Genomic DNA, 26166 nt, shown 5'->3' on the forward strand with positions numbered 1-26166 from the left:
ATTTCAGGCAGTCCTTCAGTGGGAAGGTTGCCACTGTCGAGGCTAATATTTCGTGACCGGACAGATACTTCCTGATTTTTTTTTTGATGATTTTTGTTCGAGGTAGATTTGATTTCTGTGTCGGTTTGATGAGAAGATTTTGCCAAGGAATGGTATGCAACGCCGATTATTTATCCAAAATAGTTGATGTGAGAAATTTGGACATATTATGTATTTTAAAGGCATGGTCGAGGGAAGTCCTACGTCCACTTAGCGGTTATGTCACAGACATTACCCACTGTTCGTTTTAATAAAAAACTATTTGATACCGGTTATGAGGGATGGTGTCCGCTACTACGCCTACAAAATATTTTTTCGATTAAAGTGCTTAATTTTGAGAAATCGAACCTTAGATGCCTTTCGCCATACTGATTTCAGATAGTTAACTCCTAGTGTGCCGCTGTAAGCACGCTCAAAGCAGTCGATTCATTATTGGCAGTGGCTGATTTGCTACTCGCCGCTTTCACATCAAGGCGCTATAGTATATGCGCAAAATAGCCAGCATGAGTTAACCACCAGGAATTTGTATGGCGAAAGACATCTAACGCGGGTTTTCTCAACAGTAGGAGCTTTTCACGAAAAACTATTTGGTACCAGTTATGCAGTAAGGTGTCCGCTACTACGTCTACCAAATATTTTTTCGATTAAAGTGCCTATTTTCGAAATATTAAACATTAGATGCCTTTCACCATACTGATTTATCAAAGTTAACTCTTAGTGTGCCGCTGTAAGCACGCTCAAAGCAGGCGATTCATTGGGAATTGAGAATTGAGCAGGGAGAAGTGCTTAGTGAGAAATGAGTAGTGAGCAATGAGAAAAGAGAAGCGAAAAGTAAAAAGTGAGAATGGAAAAGTAAGAAGAAGAAAGTGAAAAGTGAGAAGTGAGAAGTAAGAAGTGAGAAGAGAGGAATGAGAAAAGAGAGGTAGGAAGAGCTAAGTGATAAGCAGTAAAAAGAGTGAAGTGGAAAGTGAGAAATGAGCAGTAAGAACTAAGAAATGAGAAGTGTGAACTTTGGAGAAAAGAGTGAGAAGTGGAATGTGACTGAAGAGAAGTGAGATGTGAGAATTGAAAATTGTGAAATAAATCCTTATTCTTTCCGATTTATTGCTATTTTGCTCCCTTTTCCTTTCTTTCATTACCTGTTTCTTTCTACTTCCTTCATTCTTATTTACTCTTTTCCTCATTTATTTTTCTTTCTTCCTTCTTCCTTCTATCTTCTCCCGTTCTCATCCTTTTTTCTCGTTCTATCTTCCGTACTTCTTTATTCTCATTTATCTTTCGTTATTCTTTCGTACCTTTTCCTTCTTCTTCATTCGTCTTTATTTCTGCCCCCTTCTTATTTGTTCTTTTTGTCTTATATCTCACCACTCACTTCGCACTTCTAAGCATGTCGTTTCTCACATCACCATTTTCATTCCTCACTTCTCACCTCTTGCTCCTGTTTTCCTCATTATTCACATCCTACTTTTCCCTTCGCAACTATCGCCTCTCACTTCTCACCACTCACTTTTCACCACTCACTTCTCACTTCTTATTTACTACTACTCACTTCTCTTTTGATTCTGCACACATCTCATTACTTAGTACTCACTTCCATTTCTCAGTACTCACTTCTCACTACTCACTTCTCACTACCATGCACTCACCTGGAATATTTCATTTGTCACCTCTAAGTTCTTACGTTTAACTGTTCACATCGAAAATCTCACTTCTTCCTTCTCTCGATAAGGAAACAATTTTAACTATTCGGTCAAATGACTTCTTCATCCGAAAATGACCCTTTCGGTCAAATGGCATTCGACCAAATGACCTTAAACCATATTTGTACATGCTATGAAAAGAATTCCATATTTGCTGAAAAATATAAATGTGTTCCCTATCTCGATTCCTCCCTAACTCTATGGTTCCTTCAGAATCGAGTAAGGGACAGTTCACTGGATAATAAAATGGTAATCCCACAGCATGTCGATAATTTACGATGAATTACTTCCCCGCAACTTCGGCGTCGTAGTGCTGCAGGAAATCTGCTGGACAGGACAGAAAGTGTGGAAAAGCGGGCATCGAGCGGCTACCTTCTACCAAAGCTGTGGCGCCACCAACGAGCTGGGAACCGGCTTCATAGTGCTGGGAAAAATGCGCCAACGCGTGATTGGGTGGCAGCCAATCAACGCAAGGATGTCCAAGCTGAGGATAAAAGGCCAGTTCTTCAACTATAGCATCATCAACGTGCACAGCCCACACGAAGGGAGACCCGACGACGAGAAAGAAGCGTTCTATGCACAGCTGGAGCAGACATACGATGGGTGCCCACTGTGGGACGTCAAAATCGTCATCGGTGACATGAACGCTCAGGTAGGAAGGGAGGAAATGTATAGAACGGTCATCGGACCGTATAGTCTACATAACGTATCGAAGGACAACGGCCAACGATGCATAAACTTTGCAGCCTCTCGCGGAATGGTAGTCCGAAGCACTTTCTTCCCCCGCAAAAATATCCACAAAGCCACATGAAAATCACATATTCAGGTAACGGGAAACCAAATCGACCACGTTCTAATCGACGGTAAATTCTTCTCCGACATCACGAAAGTACGCACTTACCGCAGTGCGAATACTGAATCCGACCACTACCTCGTTGCAGTATGCCTGCGCTCAAAACTCTCGACGGTGTACAACACACGTCGGGGTCGTCCGCAGCGGCTAAACATTAGGCGGCTGCAAGACGGTAGACTAGCCCAAGACTACGCGCAGCAGCTGGAAGTGGCACTCCCAACGGAAGAGCAGCTAGGCGCAGCGTCTCTTGAAGATGGCTAGAGAGATATTTGATCCACCATTGATTGGAAGCACCGCAACCGCTGCACTAGGCACGGTGTTCTCGGATCAGAGAAACGACTGGTATGAGGGCGAATGTGAGCAGTTAGTTGAGGAGAAGAATGCAGCATGGGCGAAATCGCTGTAAACCGCACGAGGGCGAACGAAGCACGATGCAAACGGGCGCGGAACAGACAAAACTCGATTTTTCGGAGGAAAGAGCGCCAGCAGGAAGATCGAGACCGTGAAGAGACGGAGCAACTGTACCGCGCTAATAACACATGAAAGTTCTATGAGAAGTTGAACCGTTCACGTAAGGGCCACGTGCCACAGCCCGATTTATGTAAGGACATAAATGGGAACTTTCTAACAAACGAGCGTGTGAGGTGATCCAAAGGTGGCGGCAGCAATACGAAGAGCACCTGAATGGCGATGTGGCAGACAACGGTGGCGGTATGGAAATGAAACTAGGAACACGCGCGGAGGACATGCGACTTCCAGTTCCGAATCTCCAGGAACTGAGTAACTACCAAGGTTTGGGAGGATGAGGTACTGCCGCAGAAGTGGATGGAAGGTGTCGTGGGGCATACAAAAAGGGCGATAAGCTGGATTGTAGCAACTACCGCGCAATCACATTGCCGAACGCTGCCAACGAGGTACTCTCCCAAATTTTATGCCGCCTATTAACACCAATTGCAAAAGAGTTCGTGGGGCAGTACCAGGCGGGATTTATGGGTGAACGTTCTACCACAGACCAGGTGTTAGCGAATACAACGTGCCTACACATCATCTATTTATCGTTTCATCTATGAAACACGTTGCTGATACCTGCTGCTTGTCACCTGGTGCAGCAGAACTACAATCTGTCAAGAAGCTCGAGAAGCTATAACGAAACGACGGTCCATTACTAACACTCACTCCCTAGTCTGCACAGTTATTTTTTTTTAGCCGAGATCTCAGCATTTTTGTTTATTTTCCCGATGTGGGCACCGCCGAGCTTCAGCAAACATAATTTCTGCCGAGATCTCAGTAAAAGTGACGTTTCAGTTGCCGAGTTACAGCAAATATTTTGCTGAGAATAATAAACAAAATTTTCTGCCGAAGTTTAGTTTTAAAATTTACTGAGCTACAGCGGTGCCCAATTTAGCCGAAAACGAAAAAGTTAGTGTGGAATGGGGATTGACAGATTAAGTTAAGAACACGCTGGTCTAAATGGTTTGATTCGTTATTGCTTTCTACATTTAACGATCGCTAGCCTTGCGATCCTGCGAGTAACATTATAATGCCTTTTTTTATAGAGGGATGCATACAGACACCTGAAATTATCACTCAAGGAGTGGGGATGGCGCGGAAGGCAGAAGACCAGTCCACCGGACCCACTAAACCTACCCAAGCAACAGAAGGTTACTTGAGTTATCCTCTCTACTACTACCCTGGTTCCCCCAGGAACTGCCTCCTAGCATTACTTCTGGGGATGGGCAGTACTTAATGTACTCGCTCATTCACGATCACACAGGTACTCATCATATATGAGGCTTACTTGAGTGCTCTCTCTAACACACCCTGACACTCTTTCTGACGCACCATGTGAGTCTAACTTGGGTGCTCACCCTACCACCTGATTCACGCTCTAGCACACAAACCTGAAACTTTTTTGGGTGCTCACTCTAGCACACCCTGCCACTCCTCATGACACGCTCTGACACACCATGTGGGTCTTACTTAGGTTCTCACTTTTGACATGCCATGCGAGTCTGACTTGGGTGCTCGCCCTTAACATACCATGTGAGTCTGAGTTGGGTGCTCACCTCTAACATGCCACGCGAGTCCGACTTGGATTAGTCACATCTTTGCTGGGTTTCCTATTCATATGGGACAGGTATGCGATTGTGGGCAGTATACGACCTATGAAAATCAGGAAACGTTGTTTCCAGCAATAAATGTGGAATATTTTGAGGATTTGTATAAAGAGGCTGTTCTCATAACAAAGAGATGCAGTGTCAAAATTGGAACGGTGCGCTTGCTGTCAAATCAGTTGTTCCAATCGAGCACAAGGTTCTTAAAGGTAGAAATATTGCGCCACTTGTATAATGCAGGCACTTTAGAATTGTACGCTTGCTATGTTGGGAATATTTAGGGTATGAAACCCAAATTGTCAGTTAGTTGATAATTAGTTATACGCGCATAAAAAGTACACAGAACTTGTAACGAGCCTTCGGGTCGTTACAATCATTGTAAATAATCTAATTGTTATTATTGTTCTTTGTTTCTTATTAAATGTTTATTCGTTTTCACGGTAGAAGTAATTAAATCAATAAAGTTAAATAAAAGTTTAAACCAGTCTAATGAGGAAAACAGAAACCACTTTCTGCATTTCCCCTGAATTAAATAATTTATGAGATCCAACTCAGGTTGTGAGATACCGTGGGATTAAATTGCGTAAGCCACCCAAGATTGCTTGATCCCGCAAAAGTTGCATATGAGCTTCGGCGTGCATCGACCTGTTGAGATTCTTTTGAAGATTTATTGACCTTTTCCGAAGTCCCTCTTACATGGACAGAAAGGTGCGAAAACATGCGCGAAAATGATTGTCATGAGCATGAGAGTAACCGTCGGTGTCGTGATTCGTGATTTACGGTGACGAAATTATTTCGGCGGTTAATCTGAGGATTATTGAAGTGATCAGATTCACTTCGAACTGATCCGTGGAAGAGGCAGGAGTGGCCCAAGTGTTCTCGCGCCGTGGTAGCTTGGGTAAGGTAAAAGCCGCACCAAGTGTTTTCAATTAGTGAATCTTCAATAAAGCCTAGTGCAAAGAAATTAATTTTTAAAACCTTTCCCTCAGATAGCGTAGCTTATTAGTCGTGTGTGCAAAAGTTAAACGGTATGTTATCGTGTGTGCTGGTGGTTGATAACGACAGGTAAATTTTGCAATTTATTGGTGGAAATATTGTGCTGACACGTTCAACGTGCAACGGTCGTCTCGTGTATTTAAATCCGTGACCACGCCGCTACGACGCCCGACAACCCACACCGAACCATCGAGGCCATTCTTGACCCCACCATCAGCTTGCGAGGTTTTCCCGGGGCACGTCAGAAGAGGGGCGCGATCGCCAATCAACGCACCCTAGGCAGGGCATCACCGAAGAGAGAAGAAGAAGAAGAGAAGGCAAACGTTTTTCCCTACGTTGGTGACGACCGACGGACATCGATGCACGTGCCGCGTCACGCCAAACCAATCGTATGAGACCGTAAGTTTTCTATCCGGAGCAAAGGCATCCGTAGGCGACAACCGCATTCGCAGCATCATCAGCTAGCCCAACTAGCCCAACCGCCAACCCGCACAGCGATTCGATACCAGCCGTAGCAGCATCGGCATCTAGGCAACCCGCCGACCCGCCGGCGATCAACGTGTAGTTTACCGCCATCGTCCGCAAGTGATCACATGGACGCCGCGTAAGTCGTCCATTCAAACTAAGTACTCCTTTCTAAATACATGCGCATGTGATTTTCCGCCGCTACATAGCCTATTCCGTTGCTAGGCGAAGACACGGATTCGCCGTGAGAAATATGTTGAGTGCCGATTAAGCACAATAGTCGTTGCGTTTGAACGAGAAAATTGCACGTTTCTGTTGAGTGAATCACACCAGGAGAGCACACACGATAGGAGGCTAGGGACCGACCAATTAGGCATTAATGGGAAAGGTGTAGAACTGTAGAAGCGAGGAGATAGGCAAACAGTGGAAATGAGGAGAACACTAGTGTTGGTAAAATAAAGCTAGAGTAAGTTGGGATAAAAGCTCCGCTGTTCTTTCAATGTCGTGAATTATTTAAAAAACACTGCCGACTAAACGCATTTGTAAATTATTTGTTATTTGAGGTCCCGAATGAACTGAAACTGGTTGAGAGTATTCAATGTAGTTCGTTTTCGTTGTAGTTTTTTTTGCAGTATTTTTCTACTGGGGAGGTTGGCTCCGAAACCAACCGGGCAACTCTCTAATTCGACACGATTGGGTTGACGGAAAGTTTGGTCGCTTTACCAGTGATGATAAACCCCCTCCACATAGTTTCATCACTGGCCGGCGGTTGTAACTAGGTAACTGGCAATTATTTTATTAAGCCGTTACTAGTAGCGTCCTTCACAGGCGCAATTTAAGTTAGCCACCTGTCTTCCATACTTATTGGGAAAAAAGGAACCTTCGTCCTTAGAGGGTCTCAACGGTCGGGCACATTTGAACACGGTCGATGGTCTCCTACGGGAGTGGCGCATAAACCATCGTACTTAAGTACCTAAAAAGGGGAAGACGGTCCGGCGTACGGTTATAAACTTATCAAACCAGACTATGTTCAGTTCAATCAAAGTTAATTGCCTATTTCCGCACTCAGCGAACTGGACTATCGAAATTCATAACTGGCGCCTTATGAATCTTCGACTGATTATTCCACCAACAGTGATTCGTATACGCAGTTACTTTCCTGAGTAATCAAGCGTCGATGGGCGTGTGGTCTACATACCGGCCTCCCGACCCCGACGTCCTTGGTTCGAACCCAGTCTGCCGCACTTGGAGGTAACCACTTTCGCTTCGATGGGACTCGAACCCATGACCATCGTTCAGTAGCCGCTAGGTTGCGAAGGGCGACGGAGGTCCTTCGTAGCTTAGTTGGTTAAAGCATCAGTCTAGTGTACTGTAGGGTCATGGGTTCGAGTCCCATTGAAGGGAAAGTGGTTACCTCCAATACATTTTCCAAATCAATACCTTCCACATAACGTACATATTAACATCAGACTATGTTGTTAGCTAAGACTCTCATTTATCAAGCCAGTCTTGAAATGTTGCTGTTTATATTTAATATAGATGATTCAACTGCTATGCTTTCATCGGAAACCTATTACAGTCCCTTCAACCTAACCTACAGCACCATTTCACCGTAGAACCAATTTGCGCTGAAGCACCAACATAACAACTCAACCTAAATGGTGTCCCATCATATCGCATCATTTATGGATCATCCTTATTGATAGTCAGTTCTTTTTCCATTAGCAGCCCGCTCTACGAGCTGGGGAAAACACGTACGCTCGTTACTCACTGTGTTTCAAAGTGTTCACCTTCCTGTGCTTTGGGCTGCTCTTTTTTCCGCTCTTCTATAAAGCTTCCCATCCATGCAAATTCTATCCGTTGAACGCATAAAAGCCGAGAAAATTCTACAGCAGCATCGGAACAAAAAGTCGCACAAGCAAAACGACCTTCCTGGAATGAATCGGATCCAACACAGCAGGGCAGTGCTCCGTAAAAGGACCTGTTTTGGTAACCCATATTCTCGGCGCTCGGGACCGTGCAGCAACATCCACCCAGCAAACGATTTTGAAAATGTGACTGCTGTACTGCAGCGGGCCCGATATGGAATGGGTGATATCCTCGATGTAGATAACTTTGCCTACTGTAGGAAAAAAAATAGTATGTAGGTATGTCACTTTGCTGACAAACTGGTGCGCACGTTTTGCGCCAAAATGGGCTCCATGAAGCTCTCCGCGGTGGCTGCTGCTGCTGTTGTTGTTATTGGCTACCCGAAAATACGACAGTGGCTTCCGCAGTGGCACATGTGCTTCCATACCGCAGGAGTTGAGTTGTGGTTTTTCCGTGGGTTGTAAAAACCAGTAATCTACCAGTGTTATAGTTTGCTATTGGCGAGAAGATAGGAATATACGGTTATTGTTGTATCTATCGGATAGTGCGTTGATTTATTCACAATATTTAGGTTGAGTGTGAAATATGCCTATAACAGTTAATGGGTTTCAATTTTCAATTTCAAGTTTATAAACGAGCGAAGAAAAGCAAAAAATGACTCAGAATACAACAACAAGAGAACCAATGAGACATTAATTAAAACGTTTGAAAATGTACACTAGATCGGTATTTTGCTGGTGAAGCTACGAACGAATTACATCGACCCTCGCAGTTCCGATTTGAAAAATCAGAACATCCAAAAGAAAATTATTTTGAACAGATATTCATATCGAAAGCTTGAAATGGAAGCAAGAATTCCCTCAAAGCAGAGCGCTCCCCGAGAATTGAGTTGTATGTAGGCAACCAGATGGATCTGAATTGCGCTGCTCGGGATTGTAGTCTATCACAGACCTGCCTTAATCCTAGTGAAAAAATTGCGAAGGCCAGTTGCGGCTAATACTCAATTAAAAGTATACCCCGTTTACGATTCGCAGGGAGATGAAGGGATTAACCACAAGAGAATATGTATTCCAGTGTCGAAGCTTATCAACAAAAGGTCAAGAAACCTGACTAACTTACAAGTCCCTATGAACTTACGTTTTTTTCCCAGCACATAATCACCGTCGTCGCTTGGTCCCAGTTCTGAGTTTTTTCCGCACCAAGCTTTCTTGATCGTCATCATTTAATGTATATAAGTTGGGGGAATTACTTTTTTCCGTTGCTCTTTTTCTGTGCTCCCACCCCGGGCACAAGCTTTCATAACTTTGATCTCCCAAAGTCCCTAATGGGAACGATATAAATGAAAAGAGCACCATTGCTGCGGCGGAGGTGGGATAGCGGAGTTCATAACTTTGACAAAACAGCAAACAAACCTTACCACCACCACCACTACTCCTCGGGCCCGAGTCGTCTTCAAGTTTTCAGTTCACCCAAGCTTTCTTCCTCCTATGGTCTGTGCTCTGCCGGAGCTGTGGAAGGGGACCACGGAAACGATTGTTCCTATCGCCTGTGATGTGGCTTGGCTCGGTCAGGAGGAAGCCGGAAAAGATCTTAAACTTTGCGGCTGCCAGATTTCTCTCCCAATGAAGAGTGAGTGTCCGGGAAATGGTCTTGTCGTGTTTTTGTGTGGAATTGTTATTTTTTGTTCGGAGAATTTCAATTACTCGATGTACGTTACAGTAGCAAGAGCTTCATGGGTGGGGTGAAGGTTTTAGACTTCCTGCAAGAGTAATACATAGTTTTCTTTATGCCTATTTTTTATTAATGTCGTAAACATATCTCTTTGGAATGTTTGTGAATACATCACTGTTCCAAAAATAGTAATTTTATTTAGAGGTGTTTTTTTTATCATCAAATCAGAGACTCGATAAATTTTATGCTAAATCTATTGAAAACTAAGTAGAATTCCTAGAAATTGTAAAACAAGGAATACACAGGATTCTGTTTTTAAACGATTTTTTTCGTTCGTATTATTAATCGTGTGACTTCAATTTAGCATCAAAATCTTCGCAACATGTTTCAAAACATCCTAAATAAATCAAAGAAAAATCACATGATAATTAATATAAGTTAAACATTTGGGAAGAGTGCAACATTGAGAAAATGTTAATCGTGTAAAAACAGAATTCAGTGTATGTAAATCAATTTCAATTAAATTATGATTTCATGGAAATTTCGGATTATTTCCCAACAAGTCAGCCAGGCGTTTGGGAAACGATCGAACCTGCGCGTGGGGGGCTCGTTTCGTGTGAAACGACCCTTTATTCGCATGAAATCATCATTGTATTAAAGTAGAAACATTCTGATAAAAAAGTAATCTGGACTTATAACGGATGAGGCTAAACTGGCGCGATGTTATTTGAGAAAAAAAATAAACCACCTAACAATCATTACGATATTTGCTCCAATCGGAAGGTTTCGGTTCTTGTTCTAGAGGAGTGTGGCGAAGCTACACGGTCTTTCGCTTCATAGACCCTACTAATGGTCTACTGATCGATATAACAACCATTTGCTTGACGATAAGATGAAACTGCTTGTAAAGAGCATTTCCTATGACAGTTAGGCGCAATTCTGGCGGATAATCTTGGTGACAACCTCCGCAGTGCAGTTCATCACTTCAGGATATCGCTTCGATCGCACAAAATCCTTGTCCAGCAATATCGTGGCTTCATGGAAAACTACCTTGATTTAAGTCATATGAAAGTCGGTGATTATCAATCACCTATGTTTCTATTTCTATTCTGTCAACAGTCAAAACTCTTTATCTAATTTTAAAATTAGATAACCTTTAACTTTTAGAATTACCTTCTTCGGTAAGTTAGCCATCAAACACGCTGTCAGGCTGTGAGCAACTTCGATGTGAACAGCCCTCGTAAGCATGCAGATATACAAAACTAACATATGTACCGCTTCTCCGATATTCGACCGACTATTACAGTCACCGGTCCGCAGAAGCCTACGACAACGTGGCTGAACGGATTTAACGTGACGCGCGACTCCGGCAGTGGAGCCATTCCTGGTGTCCTCGGCCGACATCTTTTCACATTTCATCACCTTACCGGGTTGCATAAGTTTCTCTGATTTTTCGTCGCCTGATTTCGTTTACGGCAGTCTCCATATTACCCAAGTATTTTTTTTAAGATTTATAGCCGTCTTCAAAGCTCTTCATGACTTCCATAAAACCAACATAAAACCAAAATATTACTGGGGTGATGTGTGTCACTCGCTGATAGTAGTATGCTTTCCGGTTTCGGCCGCCTAGATTCGCTTCTAGCTAAGGGCGAATTCCAACTCTGCAAATAGGCATTGTTTAGGATTAGTTTTGAGGGACGGGAGGTGACGTCGAGGATGCAATAAATAAATTCAATACAATAGACTGGCCCAGCTTAGTATGGGAAATAAATTGGTTAAATTCCACAGAGCAGATTCGATTAATAAATCCAAAAGCACACAACCCAGCTCCTAGTAAATCACCCGAAAACTATATAAAAGTTAATTTAATCATCGTACAATGTTCTGTGAACTTGTTCTGCAACATACCAACTGCCCTTTTTGCAATTCTCAGCTCAATTGAGCAATCAGAACCACTTTCCAGATCGGATCAGTGACGGAGGAGTATTTTCCTATACCAAATACCAAATTTACAATACATTCGAAAAATGTATTGTAGGGTAACCACTTCCTTCAGTGGGGTTTGATCCCAGGAAACCAGTACGCCAGAGTAAGAGTGAGTGAGTAATAGAGAGTGAGTGAGCTAGTAAGAGTAACTGAGCGCATGGGTAGAGTGAGTGATTGAGTAAGAGCGAGTGAGCAAAAGTGAGTGAGTGGGTGAGAGTGAGTGAGTGAGTTAGAGTGATTGAGAAATAGAGAGTGAGTGAGTGAGTCAGAGCGAGTAAGTGAGTAAGAGTGAGTAAGAGCGAGTAATTGAGTAAGAGTGAGTGAGCGAGTGAGTGAGTGAGTGAGTGAGTGAGTGAGTAAGAGAGTGAATGAATGAGTAATAGCGAGTGAGTGAGTAAGTAAGAATGAGCTTGTGATTAAAAGTGAGTGAGTGAGCAAGAGTAAGTGAGTGAGTAAGTGTAAGTGAGTGAGTAAGAATGTGCATGAGTGCATGAGCAAAAGTGAGTGAGTGAGCGAGTAAAAGTAAATAAGTGATAAGTATGAGCGAGCGAGTAAGAGTGAGAGAGTGAGCAAGAGTGAATGAGTGAGTGAATAAGAGAGAGTGGATGATTAACATCCTTTCATGACGGCTTTTCATGCTAAACTGACCAATGAACCTGCGATTCTGTCATTTGGTCGCCAGATATAAAAAAGCGCTTTTCTCTCTGTCTTATGATGATCACGACCTTTTGCAGTACTGATTAGGAGTGAATCAGTGGGAGTGAGTCACTGGGAGTGATTGAGAGATTGAGAGTAAGTGCGTGAGTAAGAGCTGGTGAGTGAGTAAGAGTAGGTGAGTGAGTAATAGTTAGTGAGGAATAGGTAGTAAGGTGGAGGTAGTGAGTGAGTAATATATTGTGTGTAGGTGAGAGAGAGCTCTGTTTGTTTCGGATAGAAGCGTTAATTTGTAAAGGGTGTACGGAATCAAATTGCACCACTTTCAAAAGTCGATAACATTTCACCTACTGGGCTGATTACAACGAAATTTTGTGAAAGACGGCTTCAGCATGTGTTATTCACACTGCGTGAATTTCATTAAGAAACTTCCAGTAGTGAAAATAAATATTGCGCATTCACCTCCATATTCCACATCTTATAAAAAGATGTTAGTAATCCAATTTTTTGCCTTTGACCCCGATATCACCAGAATTGCGGCAGATTGAAAGATACTGGTCTGGAATGAAAACACGAGCTTCGGAAGCCTCCAAAATTGATTATTACGGAACATAAAACGTTAATTTGGCCTTTCACGTCAACATTTCGTATTGGTTTCTAACTCCAACGTTAACATTTTCGTTTATCCGACTAATACAGGTAAACTTTTCAAAAAATTTTCTGTTTTGTCGCTTCTACAGTAAACAAACAAAATCAAAAAAATAAGAAAAGCGCTGAAATCCAATTTTGGACTGATATTTGTCAGATTTTGAGAGAGCATCAATCTCATTGTTCAGGCCGGTTCACACTGCAGCACTTTTTTGATTTTTTGTTTTCGATTTTTGTAATAGTTAGAAGCGTCAAAAAATATGGTATCTTTGGGAAAGTTGACTTTAATTAAGTTTAATAATCGACTGCGACAATAAAATTAGTTAATTTTTTTGTTGGGATAGATTGCAGGATGAAAAATGTTAGTCAGGGACATGTACAAAATCTTATGAGTTCATTTAAGAAAAAAGTTTCAGCATTTGGATGTATTTAAGAATTATAGTGAAACAGTGATACATAGTCAAAGCTTCTATATTGTATTTCAGTCCCTGAAAATTTCATGACAATCGGTTGATAGACTAATTTTTGGCGAGTAGTTCAAAGTAGTGCAATTTGATTCCGTACACCCTTTAGAAGGCATCCTCTCTTCCGTTCGCCTCAAACGCATAAAGAAGGCATTATCTCCCCCGTGTGCCTTGTACCTGGTAAACGTGTTCATTTGAAAAGTCATTATCTCCTCTGTGTATCTTGTACAAGGAAAAAGGATTAATTTAAAGAAGGCATTATCTTCTCTGATCGCCTTATACCGGGCAAGCGCATAAAGAAGGCATTATATGCTCTGTGTGCCTGGTGGCGAACAAACGCGTACATTTAAAGAAGGCATCATCTCCTCTGTTCGCCTTACACCGGGCAAACGCATTCATCTGCCCGGTATAAGACGGATAGAGGAGATGAGGCCTTATCTCCACTATCCGCCTTATACCGGGCAGATGCGTTCATTCAAAAAAGACATCATCTCCTCTGTTCGCCTTATACCGGGCAAACGCGTTCATTTTAAGAAAGCATTATCTCCTCTGCAAACACGTCCTATTGAAAGAGACATTATCACATCCTTACTATATTTCGTAGAATAGTAGTTGTTCTGGTAATAATGGGATGGAATGACAATTTAAGTTAACTAGATGAAAAATCAACATTGTTGGTTAAACAGTTGGTTAAATCTTCAATGCGTTTTTCCAAGTACCGTAATCCGGGGGAACATTGATCAGCGGGGTAACATTGATCAGTTGAACCATTTTCAAAATATGAATAAAGTATTACTTTCTGTTATTACGATTACTTATTATGAGTTAGGTATTTTAATCTTGACTAAATTTGCTACCGAATAATATAATCTCCACTAGAATTTGCATTTAATTTTTGCCATAGTTTGAAAAATAAAATCAACATCATTTTGTTAACTCACAGTAAGCTGCCAAAAAAGCACTCAAAACAAGCATAATAACAAAAAATTGAGATCGTACCTACAATTGGGTGATAAGTAATCTTATTTTCTTTGTTTATCCATATTTTTGTTTCAAAATTTTGATTTTATTGTTGAAAAACCAGATAATTCACCTAGCGGTCATGATGCCTTACTCGAAACAATCAATACGCTTCGCCTCAGTATAAGGATTTCAAAAGTAATTGCCTACCTTAAGGCGTTTACAAACGCTTGCTTTATAGACGTAACAAAGTGAAATGATTGATGATCAAAGTTACCCCAAATTGGAAATTCGAAAAACTAGACAAAACAGATTTTTAAAACAATTTTATAATTATCAAATAATCAAGAACAATAGCCTCAAACGTTCTACACGTAGCAGTACTCGTTTTAAAAATATGAAAAAAGCAATCATTTAATTTACGGAGGAAATATTTACAAAACATTGAAAAAATTGATCAATGATACCCCGGATTACGGTAACTCTAACTCTTTTTATTCTTTGCAAAGATTGTCGTTATGGATTCATCAATATCTGTGAGTTTGAAAAATGATACTGGAAAGCTACAGATTCGAAATGTTTTAGGGGTACTGGCCTTTCGGGGTAATGAATTTCGGGGTAGTGTCCCATTTGGGGTAATTGTTTTCGGGGTACTGTCTTATTCGGGGTAATTGCGTTCGGGGTACTGTGGTGGAGCCATTTTTCAGCCATCATGTGGTAGTCGACGGACTTACCCCATCTGGCCACATCTTTGACGGCAGGTTGGATTTTTCTTCGATTGGATTTGAAATGTTTCCCAGTCGCGATAAGGAGGATGTCGGCCACGTAAACCGGAATATAGATACCTTTGGGAAGCTTGGCGAAATATCCTTTGTCGCGACCAGGAAGAGAGTGACCGCGACTACGGAACTTTGTGGGACCTCAAATTTATACTGTTTTGAATTTTTGATTCCCGAGCAGGACTTGGAATAAGCGATTTGAAAGGAAATTCTTGACAAATATTAGTAGATTTCCGGTGATCCCCCAAATCTTTAGTTTCTCAAAATCTCCAGGCGTCCAGATGCGGGGCCTATACCCTATATATCTATCCAATACAACAATTTGGAATGCTGATACTGCAAAACCTCTTTCTGCGCCCAAAACGGGGGAGCGTAGAGTGACTCAGAGTGTAAAAAGAGTGAGCTTTATTGCGAATCTTGGGCATAAAAAGAGTCATCGTTATTTGGAATTTTGGGCGTAAAAAGATGGGACGCTGTTTGGAATTTAAAGCGTAAAAAAAATTACGGGTAAAAAAAACGTAATGTTCAATATACTCTATTACGAATATAGTCCACTTTGGCTGAATTCAAAAGGCAACACAAGAGCGCCGCGGTATTACAAAAGGGAAGTAATGTAGTTCAGAGAGATTCCGAGGGGTGTTCAAACGTATGGTATCCGGATCGTCCAATTGTTTAAGCCTTGAGGCGTTAATATGTTCTTGGTGCGCCAAGAAGCCTTAAAATAGTATTAAAGGTTTAGGAACTATAAAAAAAGGTATTTTAAGGGAATAACCAAGAGCTATAGGTCTTCGTTCATATAAAAAATACATCATTAGTAAGTCGATCTTTTTTATTTCAAGTATTCTAGGCCATCCGAGAACTCATAAATTTATATGATAGGTCTCATTCATTTATCATTCAAAAGTTTATAAAATATGCAGTTTTTCCCCATTTTTAAGTATTTTATAGTCTTCGACAGCCTCCTTAAGTTGGGACCTGTCTTCTGTGATTCATATGATATAATGTGTTCATGGCATACCCAAGTAAACAATAAGCACTACAATTCGCCAAATCGAGCACATAGTTCTACTATACTGCTTATTAATTTTTGAATCGTCGGATGTGGCCCTAAGGTCTACACGTGTAACTAGATGTCTATCGGCCTGTTTGAAAAGAGATATATGCCATTAGTAGTACATAAAATAGAATACGGTCATGTCATATGTTCATGGTCATCCAAAAAATCCCTGAAGATAAGCCTGAAGGAGTTCACGCGTAACCAGAGGTCCAATGGCCTGTTTGAAAAGTGGTACTAGCCATTTGTGGTACGTACATAGATTGCGTTCATTACATATGTTCATGGTCATCTAAGAAACCCCTGGAATAAGGCCATAAGGTCTACATGCGTAATCAAAGATATATCGGCTTGTTTGGAAAATGGTGCATGCGCTTCAGCTACGTAACCAGATATCCATCGTCATGATTTAAAAATGCCACATGCCACTAGCCTCAATTACGAAGAATGACCTACAGACCTCGACTCTATGGGAGTTCGTAAACTACCTGGAACCCATGATAACAATAAGAATTACTTGCAATGCAAACAACAACTTGTTTATTCTTCAATATTTGCCTCCATTACTGAGGTTAATCTGCAGAACTTGAGTCTATGGAGTTCGTAGAAAATCTGGAACCCAACAACAAAAAGAACTACTTTAAATAGAAACATATTACAAAAAGGGGTCACGTAACTTGCTTATTCTCCAAAAACTGCCTCCATTGCGGAGGTTGATCCACAGACAACATGGAGTTCGTAGACTACATGGTACCCATGGCAACAAAAAGAATTACTTGGAAGACAAATATATGCCAAAATAGGTCATACAAATTTCTTATTCAGCAATAGCTGTCTCCACTATGAAGGTTGATCCGCAGAACTTTACTCTAGGGAGTTCATAGACTACCTGGACCTCATGGCAACAACAAGAACTACTTGGCATACAAAAATATACCAAAAAAGGTCACACAAGTCGTAATTACCAAAGAACTTCTTTCATTACGAAGGTTGATCCGCGGACTTTGACTCTATGGAGTTCGTAAATTACCTGGAACTCATAACAACCACAAGATGTACTTGAAATGCAAACATATTCTAAGAAGAGGTAACTCAACTTGTTTGTTATTCAATAACTGCTTCCATTACGGAGGTTGATCTGCATATCTTGACTCTATGGAGTTCGTAGACTACCTGGGACCCATGATAACACCAAGAACTACTTGTCTTGCAAACATATACCAAAAGGAGGCCACACAAGTTGTTTATTTTCCAATAACCTCTTCCATTTCGGATTGATCGGCAGACCTTGACTCTATGGAGTCTGCACAATTTGATTGTAGATTGGTCGCTATTAATGGCATCGAGGAAGTCGATCCTAGATTTTTCTTTCGCCTCCCTGATGATTTGTTAGCACTCGTTCCTGGCTGTTTGGTAGGCCGGAAGAAAGACGGACTATTTAAGACGCGAAGTGCTTTGCAGCGACTATTTACGGATTGTTTTGTAGTGTCACTCCACCAGTGAAACGCCCTCCTCCCCAGGGCTGCGCTGGTTTTGGGGATACTGTTCCTTGCTGTCAGACAGTTTGACGACTGTGGCCGGAGAGTTGCTGTCAAAGTCGCGCTCAATCTCTCATTGAAAAACGGTCTAATCAACCGGTTCGTATTTCCAGTGGGTGTCCAGAGGATCGAGGAATAGTCGCTGCCTCTAGGGTTACAATCCGTGGACAAGAGGCACCGGCTCACTCGCGAGCTTGAGGCAATTGACATCGTTCTTGTTTTTATGTTTCTTCTGGGAACATAATTATAGGTAGCAGTGGATGGCACTAATATTGGGTTCCGTTCGGGAAATACATGGATACGATTGTAGCCTGCTAGAGGCCATTGCACCCTCACTGCAACTACCAGAAAATCGATATCGACGATAATTTGGGTAACAGGTGTACTATCAGAAATGCCGATCGCGACTGTGCGGTAAACGTTGCTTCCCGCCTCGGTAAGTCAACGATATCTAGTACCTAGCAAACGATTGACCAGCAACACCAGGGACTCGTTTCCTTATTCTCCAACGGGTGAGAATCGCTGAAGATGTCATAGATATTATCCTCGCTTAATCGTCTCGGATTTGTTGTTTTTCTTGATCTCTTTCAATGTGTCCTTCAAGATTTCAAACTTCTGGTCCTTCCTGGCAATTACCACGTTTGCAAATCCAGAACTTTGGATTGGGCCGGTACGAAGATCCAGTTCTCTCTGGGATTGGACATAAGAAACGCACTGGTCGAGTGACATCGTTGCAGTGACATTGTTTGCTTGTATGGTGTATGGATAGTAGTCTCGGATCTTGCGCCTGGACCAACCGAAATTGATATGCTCCGGGATGACCGTTCCGGGAAGATTTTATTTATTTATTTATTTATTTAGGCCAACATGTAAAACTATACCCCAATGACTTCACAACTACACTATATATAAATCTGACATAAAATACGTTTAAAAATACACTTATTTGTTTCCCTAGACACGTTAAAATCGATAGCATATATAATAACATGTATTAAACAAGCGGCACATACTACGCAACGGTTCATGTAACCCATAGTTGGTTCTTGCGGTGGGAGTACTAAAAAATGAGTCCATGCGGAGATTGCGACAACGGGCGTTATCATATCCTCGGTGATAGCAATCGGTTGCTCGTAATTCTGTAAACAGGGAACGTTCGCTGTAGCAGTAGTAACATCTTGTGAATTGAGCTGCTCATTGTTGAAAACGTTGCTAAATTGTAGACGAAGCATGTCTGCAATACTTTCGGTAGAGTTAGCTTCTATCAAACTGTTAGTCATCGTCGGAGGCAATCCGAACTCTTTCCGTTGATCGTTGACGTAACGCCAAAAACTTTTCGGGTTGGCTTTAAAGCGACGTTGCAGATCATCCTGATGAGCATTATACAAATAATCGTTATAGGGTATCTGTTCCCATATTAATAACAGCCCGTATATTAATCCCAACCGTCGATAAACCAAATAAAAAATCAATTTATTTACAATTTCTTACATCGTATGTACACAATAATGGATGGAACACATTCTTGAATGTTTGGAATATTATTCAAGATTTTGTTTAAGTAATGTTTCAATTCACAAGAATCAAATTATTAAAAGATAAAATTATAAAGCACTTTTATTTTCATTTTCCTACCTCTGAACTCATGGTTTGATGCACTGCTCGATTGCTACTAGCAGATTCATCTGTTTTCACGCCAATGTTTTCCACTCAATTTTAAGCTGAAACAATTCTATCCCTTCAGAACTCACTTCACAGCACATAAAGCACATCACATTTTCATTATGAATATAATTATATTTAAAAAACCAATGCGATTTCCTATAGTTTGATATAGGTTCATTTCGAACAACGTCTAAATTATCCTTGTCCGTATTCCTAACTGTTTACATGGCTTGCAGTACTAGGGTTGCCGACCTAGATTTTTATTTTAAAGCGCTTGAATGAACTTTCACTATGAAATTCAACTTTTATGTTTGTAAAATAAATTATATCGAAAAGATAAATTATGACAAACAAAAAATTGAACTGATAAGATGGAAAACTGCAACACAACAGCAATTTTGTCATTATATTTCAAGTCAAATGAAAAACATTGAAGAATTCGGCATCACTGCAATCATATCGTTACGTATACACACAAGTAATAGTGTGCGTATTTTATGTTGGAAACAGTAACGAGCCTGGATTAAAAACAAGGAGACGCAATACTCCTACCTTTAACAACCTTCCCCATAAAAAATCCTCCCGACTTTCCCTCCGACTAAATCGGTTCTCGTCGGTAGGGTCGACCGATGTTGTTTCCGACGAATTTATAGATTGTTTCACCGAGCCTAATGGGATTTTTACAGGGGAGCTAGCCGACGCGGCGCCAAACGAAATCGGTAGACTAACATCGACTAAATCGAATAACTAATAGGTCAATTTTGGATCAAATGAAGCGTGACGAATCTAGAGGAAATAGAGTGATTAATTTAATTATTAAATTTTATCATGTAGCGAATCAGACGAAAGCTATTGATTAATCGGTGAGAATAATAATAGAATCAGACAAAATATGCAGTTTTATCGATTGATCAAATATCATTATGAAGCCGATTTGACTAAATCTATAGATTTGTCGGTGTGAAAAATAATAAAATCAGAGTAAATAGTGGGCTTAATCGATTTGTTAAATTTTATAACAGAGCAAATCTGTTGATTAATTCGTGAGAATAATAATGAAATCAGACGAAATAGGGTGTTGAATTTATTTATTAAATTTCATCATGGAGCAGATCAGACTAAATATATAGATTGCTCGGTATAAAAAATAATTAAATCACAAGAAATTGGGTGATTAATCGATATATTATTTTGGGTGGCATGTTCTTCACACTTCCATGGATTTTGCTGGGACCAGGCCCGTGTGAATGGAGTCTTCGATATCGATCGGGATCGTTTAGAGTCAGGATTCTGCAAGAAAAAGTAATTATTGTGAGGTTTAGATGGGCAGTCAATGAAATTGCGGAACATCTTGACAAACTGAGTCTCCTGAGGAAGTGACTATTGTTCGATTCCGGATCCTGGGTTAAGGAAGTCTCACACCTTGAGAATTTCATCTTCATTTATTTTCAACGGAATTTACGGGATTTCGCCATGTAAAATCTAAAACCTGAGCTTTCATTTTTTCACTATTCGATACTTCATTGATTAGCCTTCTTTGTCTGCCTGATTTGGAAGCAGCCACACCTTGGGAACTAATTTCCGTCGGAAGTTCATCCCAATGTATTCTGAATGGAGCCAGATTTTTTTTTTTCTCGTTCCGTAATCCCGTAAAACCAGCCTCACGAAAAAAATCAATGGACTGAGACTACCTTTACAAACAAAGTAAGCCTCCTGGACGGTCCAGTAATTTTAAATGAATACGCCGAAATGGTGAAGTTTCTACAGTGTTTTTATAAAATATTTAACTTGCTTCGCGAAAAATAAGAACCGATAGTTAAAATCAGGCTGAAAATGATTACTTACCTCGCTTAACTGCTAATCACTGGAAAACCGGAATTCCGCAATGTTCTGGAATGCGCTTGATTTGAAAAAATCACTAATTAGATCATATTTATGTAATTAAATATTAAATACTCACTTCGATTCAGTTTATGTTTATAATTTCAGGGATCCGATTTCGTCTGTTCATTTGTCAGACGATCAAAACAAGCACCAAACTCAAAATCAACTGATTGTTTTTCTTATGAAATAGGGAAATAATAGACGCGATTTAATTGTTCAATAAATCTGACGACGAAAATAAGTAGTCTATGAAAATCGACTTAGTCGGTGCAAAAATTGGTTGATTTGGTTGGCAACCGATTTCGTCGGATGATCGTAAAATTTCGGAACTGTCAAATTTTTTATGGGGTTGTGCTCGATTGGAACAACCGATTTGACAGCAAATGCGCTGTTCCAATTTTGACACTTCATCTCTTTCTCGAAAATTAATTTATTGGCTTTTTTCGGTGATAATTATACTACTCAAAGCGAAAGGGAGTAGATGAAAGTAATAAAGATACAGATTCGATTGACACCGCAAGCGAGCGGCAAGTGTGAAATGAATAGAAACTGAAGATTAGCAGAGGGACATATGAGAGAACAAGCATTGTTGAAATCGCTGTTATTCTGCCTAACGTCCACCCAGGAACGGCTTGGATAGTGACGTGGTGATCACTGTACCAAGACAGGCAAAATAACAGCGATTTCAACCTGCTAAAGTGCTGTTCGGCAAGCGTAAACAGTTCTATTGATTCGTGGCATATTTTTCAGAGATTCATACAAGAGCGCGCTAAATCTCTTCACGCATAACTCTCGCAAGCTCATACTTCGCCCAAATTGAATCTTATTCGAACTGTATTTCATCAATTTTTCGCCAATTGGATTCTTTCATCTACTCCCTTTCGCTTTGAGTAGTATAATTATCACCGAAAAAAGCCAATAAATTAATTTCGATAAAGTCACGCGGTGATCAAAGCTTTCCTAATTACTTCATCTCTTTGTTATGAGTGCAGCCTCTTTAGGAAACAGTATTATTGATATAGGTACAGGCATAGGATTAACTGTTTTTGAATGTTATTGAAATAGGTGCATGGCGGTAATGATGTTTAGCTAAATACTTCTATAATGTGATGAAAATTTCATTTTTGATGTTACCAAATTGTTTTCAATTAAAAATTACATGAGCCAAGCATAATTATTCTCATGTTTCTTGAATATTGGGTGAGAAATCAATGCATTTCATATGCGCATTGCCTTATTGTTATTGATATAGGAACAGATACCCTATTTCTTGTACTCAGTATTAGCTTTAATATATCGCGATCTTGTGGATTCTGTTCGATGTTTGTTGTGTTGTTTTAAAACTGTCTGCTTGAGGCTTTTTAGTTTTTTAATAAAACGATTAGACCAAGCTGGTTTGGCTGGAGCTGGCCGATTAGTTTTAGGAACAAACTGATCAACAGCATAGAGCATAATTCCGGACAGAGTCGATGCTGCCAAATTACAGTCTTGAAATATGCCATCCCAGTTGAAGGGTGATAAAAAATCATTCATGTAAACGAAATCGGCCTTATTGAAATCATACAAAATGCTATCAGAAGAGTCTCGAAAATGCTGACAAGGGCTAATATTCAAGCTTATCATGGAAGGAGCATGATGTCTGCTGATTTTAACAAGCGGCGATAGGGCTTGTTGAACTGTGCAATCTGTTCATTGCTGACGAAGCATAGATCGAGAATGCGATTGTTTTCGTTTCCGATGTCCATTATTTGTCCGAAGCCAGCAGTACTGAATGCATCAAGTAAGTCTCGTGATGTTTGACTCAGTGGCGTAGCCAGAAAATTGGTCTGGGGGGGGGTTTTCTGAACATATTTTTTTTCGAAAAAAAAATGTCTTCTAAAAATTTTGTCTTTGGGGGGGGTTTTATGCCCAAAACCACCCCCCTGGCTACGCCACTGGTTTGACTGATGAAGAATCGAGAGGAAATCGGAAAAAGGGAACCATAAGAATTTCGTATCCATGAAATTGAACTCAAATTGAAATCCCCTAAAATAACGATGTTATCACTTGGTGTCAGCTGCGAAACGATCCAGTTCAGAGAGTTGAGATGCTTCTCAATTAAGTTATCGTCGTTGACTCTATCAGGCAGAAAGTAAACAACACAGAGGTAAAGCGTGGCAACGATAGTAGAAATAGCGACCCATATTTGCTCAACTTCTAAGCCGGATGGAGGATCCAGCTTACGGGACTTAAAGCTTGAACGAACAGCTAGCAGGACGCCGCCCAAGGTGAGTGTACGGCTATTTGAAGGCGAGCGATCTTGTCTGTACACGGAGTATGATGCATTAAATAACAAATCCGATGTGGTTTTCTCGTTGAGCCAAGTTTCGGAAAAAGCACAAATGTCGTAGCACCCATCGCTGACTGCCAACTTATAATCGGAAAGTGAACTGTTGATTCCACCAACGTTTTGGTAGTACAGCAAAACGTTTGCGGAAATTGTAGCATTATTTGCATGGGAGGTGATTGCGCGCCGTGGATGACGAGCTTCGGTGGTGTTGTGACGTGTTGAGTTGGAGATGTAAGTGCTGCTGGGTAAGGATATGTTTTCAGGGCGGGCAGTGTTCTCATTTAAACCGTACTTGCCAGATTCTGCAGGGTGGAAGCCCCTACCACCTGACCCATTCACAGGACCAGGACGACTGTTGAACGCTGGCTGGATGGTCAGGACTGTGATGGGAGGTTCCGGGACTTCCAAAGGACTTATTATCTGGCGTCCGGGTTGTTGAGCTGTTGAGGAAATGTTATCAGAGCGAGCGGTGTCCTTGATTAGATCGTACTTGCTTGGCAACGCGAGCTGGAAGCCCCATCTGCCTGACCCAAACACAGGACCAGGACGGCTGATGTACGTTGGCTTCATTGTCGCGACTGTGATGGGGGGCTCTAGGGATTCCAAAGTGCTTTCTGTCATGCGTCCTGGGTGGTGAGAAATTGGAGCCAAATCGGTGATATTGGAGCTGCGTGAGGAAATGTCTTTAGAGCGAGCAGTGTTCATAATCGAGTAATACTTGCCTGATTGCACAGGCTTGAAACTTTTTAATACCGGACCCATACGCAGGACCAGGATGACTGATGAGCGCTGGTTGGAAGGTCTCGACTGCAATGGGAGGCTCCGGGGCTTCCAAAGTGCTATATGTTGTGCATCCTGGTGAGGAGAGCTGATTATTTTCGGTGAAGATTTTGCTGCTTAAGAGTTGTTCGGAAGACGTACAAAGGATCCATTTTTTTATTCGAATCAAAAGGGCGTACCGTACAGTAACCCCTTTCGGCCAATACCATGCGTCGCTGATATTGTTTGAAAATGTTTTACAAACTGTTATTTCAAAAGACACGAAAGAAAGATCTGCTATGTTTTTGCCTCGAGGAACTAGTTTTGTCACTTTTCTTAGGGACGGGTATGCATTCGAAATGTCAGAGGCGTAAATTTTTACGTCCTGTTTACTCTGATCTGGTTCAAAGGGTCGTTGGCCTGGAGATCACTATTGACAACTTTCAAACCCGAGTTTCTAGGTTTAGTTTTACTTCCGTTGGCTTGCCCCGAAGAATCACCTGACGCTTCGAGATTGTTGGAACCAATATTGCTTTGACCGAATCGCGTGCTGACTAAATCTGCGAGGAGAAAGCCTAATCCTGTTGACGTGTTCACCAACATACCCTCTGGCGATGTTCTCTGGATGCGGTGCAGTTCGTGAACTCCCTGTCTTCGCTACTGAATGAGCAACTGGTTATCTGGCAACAAAATCCCCAAGTAACAATTGAGGTTGTATCAGAGTTTTATAGCGTTCTTCAATTCTTCATCTCAAAACCTTCCATGCAGTCCTCGCAGTTTCCACAACCTCCTGTAGATTTCTATATAACCATGTTACAGCCAGTTGGCCCAGTTTTATTGCAATCATTAAAACTTGATATGCGTTCTAGTTCAGAACCAACGGTTTTATAATATACTTCAAGTCTCACATAAAACATGCAACACAAAACCTCCTCCAGACTTGATGGTTTTGAGAACCACTATATAACCATTATACAATTACTTCATGACTATAATATAACAAACAAGCCAATAATTAGACAGCTGTCAACTCTCAGGTCGATTATTTGTTTATCGTTTGTACTAGAATAGGAATATGTTTTTTCTTCCTGCATTATATGGATTACATGTCAGCAACAAAAATATAAGAATTATTATCAGCCATGTTCAATGAAAGTTCATATCTGGCTTTTGGTGTTCTATGCATGTTTGAAGGCGTACCACAGATTTTTTATTTTGTTTGATCAAATAATCAAAGCATTATTCTTAAAACTTATTTAGATGGTCAATTTTACCGTTTAAAAGGTGTAAAATAAATGTGCATGATATTTCGATTATGAAATTCATTATTTTTTTCATATCGGCGACATTTTTTCGAATAAAACTTTGATTGCATAAAATATGCCTCTATATAACCACTACTGTTGAACTGGCCCTATCTTGGCATTTGAAACAACTAGAGGTTTTATCTTGGCCTTTATCAAGACCATGTTACGACTAGCAAGTTTTATCTTGGTCAAACTAAAAGCTTGGTAGTTTTATATATAATGACAACATGACAACGTAGACAGATACAAGAAAAAATCATAAACAAACATTTTTTGCCCTCGACATCGCATGCAGGTAATTCTTAAAATAAGTATTACAATTAAACAGCATATAGTGACAATTGTTAAATGGAACATTTTGAGCCATAAAAGTGTTTTACTGTGTTAAAGTGGTAAACCATGTATGGATAAAATGCATATTTTCATTCTCCT

The 26166-nt window shown here is 40.8% G+C and overlaps 1 protein-coding gene and 1 non-coding gene across 2 annotated transcripts in view; both read left to right on the plus strand.

The window, feature by feature from the left end:
* LOC134212740 (neural cell adhesion molecule 1-A-like) overlaps nucleotides 1-26166 on the plus strand; it is a 416812-nt gene that overhangs the window by 111567 nt on the left and 279079 nt on the right. The gene's annotated exons all lie outside the window — the stretch shown is intronic.
* Trnat-agu (transfer RNA threonine (anticodon AGU)) lies at nucleotides 7497-7572 on the plus strand. Its single transcript has one exon. It is a non-coding gene; the product is annotated as a tRNA-Thr (tRNA).

This window comes from Armigeres subalbatus, chromosome 2, assembly GCF_024139115.2.
Source record: "Armigeres subalbatus isolate Guangzhou_Male chromosome 2, GZ_Asu_2, whole genome shotgun sequence".
Lineage (NCBI taxonomy): Eukaryota > Metazoa > Arthropoda > Insecta > Diptera > Culicidae > Armigeres > Armigeres subalbatus.